The sequence below is a fragment of the Panthera uncia genome, chromosome C2, assembly GCF_023721935.1.
Source record: "Panthera uncia isolate 11264 chromosome C2, Puncia_PCG_1.0, whole genome shotgun sequence".
Taxonomy (NCBI): domain Eukaryota; kingdom Metazoa; phylum Chordata; class Mammalia; order Carnivora; family Felidae; genus Panthera; species Panthera uncia.
In genome coordinates, this window is record NC_064810.1 from 68146251 (window position 1) to 68151427 (window position 5177).

The window sequence follows — 5177 nt, forward strand, 5'->3', positions numbered from 1 at the left end:
TGTGTTTTGAAGGGTTCCCTCCTCTTCAGTTTTTCGAAAAGCTTAAGAATGATTAATATTAATTCCTATTTAAGTGTTTGGTAATATTCACTAGGGAAGCCCTCAGGTCCAGGACTTTTCATTATTAGGAGATTAAAAAAATAATTTTTAATGTTTATTATTTTTGAGAGAGAGACAGACAGAGAGCAAGCAGGGGAGGAGCAGAGAGAGAGGGAGACACAGAATCCGAAGCAGGCACCATGTTCCAAGCTGTCAGCACAGAGCTGAACACAGGGCTTGAACTCACAGACCACAAGATCATGACCTGAGCTGAAGTTGGCCGCTTGACCAACTGAGCCACTCAGGCGCCCCTGTCAGGAGATTTTTGATTGCAGCTTCAATCTCTTTATTACAGGTCTATTCAGATTTTCAATTTCTTCACTATTGGTAGTCTTCGTAGGTTTGATTTCTGGAATTTGTCCCATTTCGTGTAGGTTATCCAATATGTTCAAAGTACTCTCTTATATTTATTTCTGTAGAATCAGTAGTAATGTCACTACTTCATTTCTGATTTTAGTAATTTCAGTCTTTTCTCTTTTTTTCTTAGTCCATCTAGCTAAAGTTTTGTCGATTTTGTTGATCTTTTGAAAAATCAACTTTTGGTTTCATGGATTTTTTCTAATGTTTTTCTGTTCTCTATCTCTGCTTTAATCATTATTCTTACCTTCAGCTAGCTTCAGGTTCAGGGTTTTTTTTGTTTTTCTTTTTTGGCTCCTTAAGTTGTAAAGTTAGGCAGTTGATTTGTGATCTTTCTTTTTAATGTAAGCATTTGTAAATTTTTCCCTTAGCACTACTTTTACTGTATCCTGTAAGTTTTGCCATGTTCTGTTTTTTTCATTGAGCTCAAAGTACTTTCTAATTTCTCTTGTGATTTCTTTTTTGATCCATTGGTTAAGAGTATGTTGTTTAATTTCCACAAATTTGTGACCTTCTCAGTTTTATTTTTGATATCTAACTTCATCCTGTTATAATTGGAGAAGAGACTTTGTATGATAATCTATCTTTTTAAATCTATTGAGACCTAATTTGGGGTCTAACATCTGGTCTATTCAGAAAATGTCCCATGTGCATTTGAAAAGAATGTGTATGCCGTTGTTGGATGGAATGTTCAATATATGTCTGTTAGATTTACTTGGTTTATTGTGTTACTTAAGTCCTGTATTTCCTTATCTTCTGTCTAGCTGTTGTATCCATTATTGAAAGGGTGGTATTCATGTCTCCAACTATTATTATATGGCTGTTTATTTCTCCTTTCATTCTGTCAGTTTTGCTTTATCTATTTTGATGGTCTGTTATTAGGATTATTCAGGACTCAGCCCTTTGAGCCTGTTATGGAACTTTAGGTCCCTCTAGTGTCATGGTTAGTGACTCTGCTTAGTCTAGGCAGTGTTATAATTTACAACATTGGATCAATGGCTTTTCCAACTGGCTCACTTTTGAAGTGTGAAAGTGTCTGTTCATGTCAACCCAATTTCAGTTTATAGAAAACAAGCAAAGTTGCAAAATATATGAAAATCTAAAAACACAGTTATGATTTCTAGCCAGGATATAAGAATCAAAAAGTAAGAAGCTGTGGACTGGATTATAAATTACATGTTGGAAGTATGGCTTGGTTCTGCTTAGAAAAATCTGAGACTACCCTGTTGCTTTTCCTCAAGCCATTTAGTGCCTTGTGGAATTATTTGTTACCCAAAGGTTCTTAACCTTTTTTGATCATATACAATTTTGAAAATTTGCTAAAAGCTTTGTATTTTTTCCCCAGAAAAATGCTAATGTGCACATTTCATATATATATATATATATATATTTATAGTACTCATATATATATAATGTGCACATTTCATATATATATATGTGTGTGTATATATATATATATATATATATATATATATAGTTATCAGAAACATTCAGGAGCCTCTCCAAGGATTTTAGGTTAAGAATCCTATTCATACCTAATTCAAAATCAACTTTCCACATGTGAGTGTCCAGCTCTTTCTATTGTAGGACCCCGGTGATCTTGGATGTTGGTTAACTAGGGATGGTGAGGTGTCTGATTAAACAGTGTCAAGGGGAAAGAGGGCATGAAGCACAGAGAAAATGGAATTGAGCCATAATCTTTGCATTTTCCACTGAAGCTTTAAATGTATCTGCAGTCTTCACTTTAATCAAAATAGCTTAATTTAGGAAGGAAAGAGCCCACTTCTTTTTCTTTATAAAATCCTGATTTTATTGCTTCCTGAATGTTTTTCTTTTTAAGGAGAAATATAAACCATATGTTACAGGGGTCTCAGTTTGACAGCTTGGCTGAGGTCATGCTAGGATTCAGTTATTTCTGGTTATAATAGGAAGGTTAATGGAAAGGATCTGACAAGGGTCTGTTGGCATCAAGGACCAAGAAAACCCCCTTAGAATGATCTCATCACAAGGAAGAAACCATTGGTTTGGGACCATGTGCCAGGTTTGAGGGTCAAGTGTGATTTTAACACACACTGTCAGTCACTTACTGCCCTGCTGCCCCTACGGACTTGTGCCTAACCCAAGGAGAGAAACAATAGCGATTAAAATGCTAAAATTTTTTTTTTACTGAAATCTCTGTAAGGTATTGCAGCAGTTGTTGGTGGTACCCTATGCAAATGCCTTCAAAAGCTGCTTATTGTAAACACCTAGGACTTCCCACCTGAGAGCATTTTTTTTTTTCTGCAGCAAAAGGAATGAGCTCAGGCCTTAAGCCAGGCAAGTAAGTTAATGCCCCTGGAAACAGCCCTCAATGACAGAGGAGAACTGGGTGAGGAAGCAGCCTGTAGCCGACGATGAAGAAAGAGCTTCCTCGTCCCTCAGATTGGGATAATCCTTACATGTGTTCCACCCTGTCTCCCAGAGTCCTCCAGCACAACTGGACTTTAGGGATAACTGCCTGGTAACACACTGTCTATTGGCTTTCTTTCCTTCACTATATTACTTTTCCTACTCCCTTTCCACTGTTCCTGAAATCGCCTCCCAAATAAGCTATTTGCACTTAAATTCTTTTTATTTATTTATTTTTATTTATTTATTATTATTATTATTTTTTTTTTTGCACTTAAATTCTTATCTCAGAGGCTGTTTCTGGGGAGATACTACCAAAAGCATTGAGCAAACAAGACAGCACAAGGTTGGAGTCAGACAGGCCTGGATGCAAATTCCTTCTCACCAGTGGCAGTGAACAATTTAATTTCTCTAAGGCTGTTTCTTCATCTATAGAATGGGGAGAATAGTACTGACTTTACAAGGTCAGGCTGTAAAGAAAATTTATATAAAGTGTTGTGCATAGTGGCTACCCATAGTAAGTGCTTAATACATGTTGGCAATTATCACTGATATAGTATTTATAATATTGTTACTACAGCACAGCACAGGCCGAGGCCAGCTGTTTTTCACCTTTGGGGTGACTGCTGAAGTAGGTTGATTTGGCTGACGTGCTATAAAGGCTGTCTCTAATGAGCATCTGTGGCTTAGCGGTATCAGTGGCTTAGAGGAAGCATCGCCGCAGTGAGCCAGGGCAGGAGAGGAGGAAAATGGCAGACATCAAGTTTAGAAGATGAACTAGTGGCACTGCCGACTGTGCTCAGTTTCAGTGGATGGCTACAGCACCATCAGTGACTTCATATATGGGTCCAGTATTCACTTTGATGGCTGGGGTCACATTGCCTCACTCTTGAGGGATTATGCTCAGGGCTCCTGACGTTTAGTTTCTAATTTCAGTCCGTTTTCTCAGACATACAATGGCCCCTTCTGCTTTCGTCTACGACCTTAACTTGTCTTAGGTCCTTTTAAATTGGGGCTATTCCCTCTGCTCCCCTTCATTCCCCACTCCCAGGCAAGATCCTATTTGAACTCTTTGGTCACAGTGAAAGAGAAATGGAGAGACTGAGGCAGGTTAGAGGACTTCACACTCATTCCCTAATTCCAGTTCATCAGGGTGCCAGGTCTCACCTGCAGGGCTTCAGCCTTTTCCAGCAGCCTCGGGTCCAGGAGTGGATAGACATGATAGGCCGCTTTGGCTAAGATGGCAGACAGCAGGGACAAATTGCTTGTTGCCCACCCCCTGCAGGTGTAGCTGGATGACCGTGGGGGGAGAATGTGCTTCAGCTCTTTGTTCTTTACTCTAGGCCAAAATAAAAGACCTGCGGTGACGTCCCTTCACAATCTTCTCTTACTTATTTATCTTTACTTATTTTACTTTTACTAAGTAGACACATTTCTCCCCAATTCAGTAGGAAGATATGTGTTTATGAAAAGTCATGCTAACCTGATTGTTACACAAAAACAACTTTTATGAGAGAAGAGTATTACAGAACGAAGGAATCCAGCAACCTTGGCTCACCTGGCCTTAAGAACAATGACCCTATAGCCTGTTCATCTCGTCTGCTTCCTGGAAGAAAGAAAAATCTTTCAGTGACCATGTCAGAGGTCTTAAACTCATGCAGGGCAATTCCCAAGAGGGACCCATTATATCTGTATCTGGTGTCAGAGAAGTCTGCTGACGTTGACACTTTAATACTGACCTCTGAAACATGTTATAGTACATCTCAGGGTGACTTACATTAAAGTGATTTAAGTTCGAGGGCAGAATTCAGATATGATTTATTTGTATATGCCCAGAAGCCAGCATATTTCCTAGCTGGGTTGCCAGGTTTAGCAAGAATACAAAACAAAACAAAGCAAAAATACTGAAAAGTTATCTGTTTATCCAAAATTCAAACTAAACTGGGTGTCCTGTATTTTGTCTGTCAGTCCTATTCCTCACATAAAACACGTAGATCCATCTAATCCTCTCAATAAATATTGGAGAGTGAGTGAGTGAATGAATGAATGAATGACGAGCATCACACCCACAAATGGAGAACTAAACTGGTAAAAATGTGGGTTGACCATGTAAAAGATACTTATCTAAGTTATGCCTGATAGTCACAAAACATCAAAACTGTGTCTGGTTAACATTCTACCTTTGAAAATCTGCCAGCCTGGCTCTGACTTGAGATACATTTTCTATCCACGCTTTGTTAGCCACTTTCATTCAGTGTCCATATGGGAAGAATACTAATCTTCTGTTAATGTAGGTGTTTTGTTCCAACAATTTTACATCTCAATTCCACACA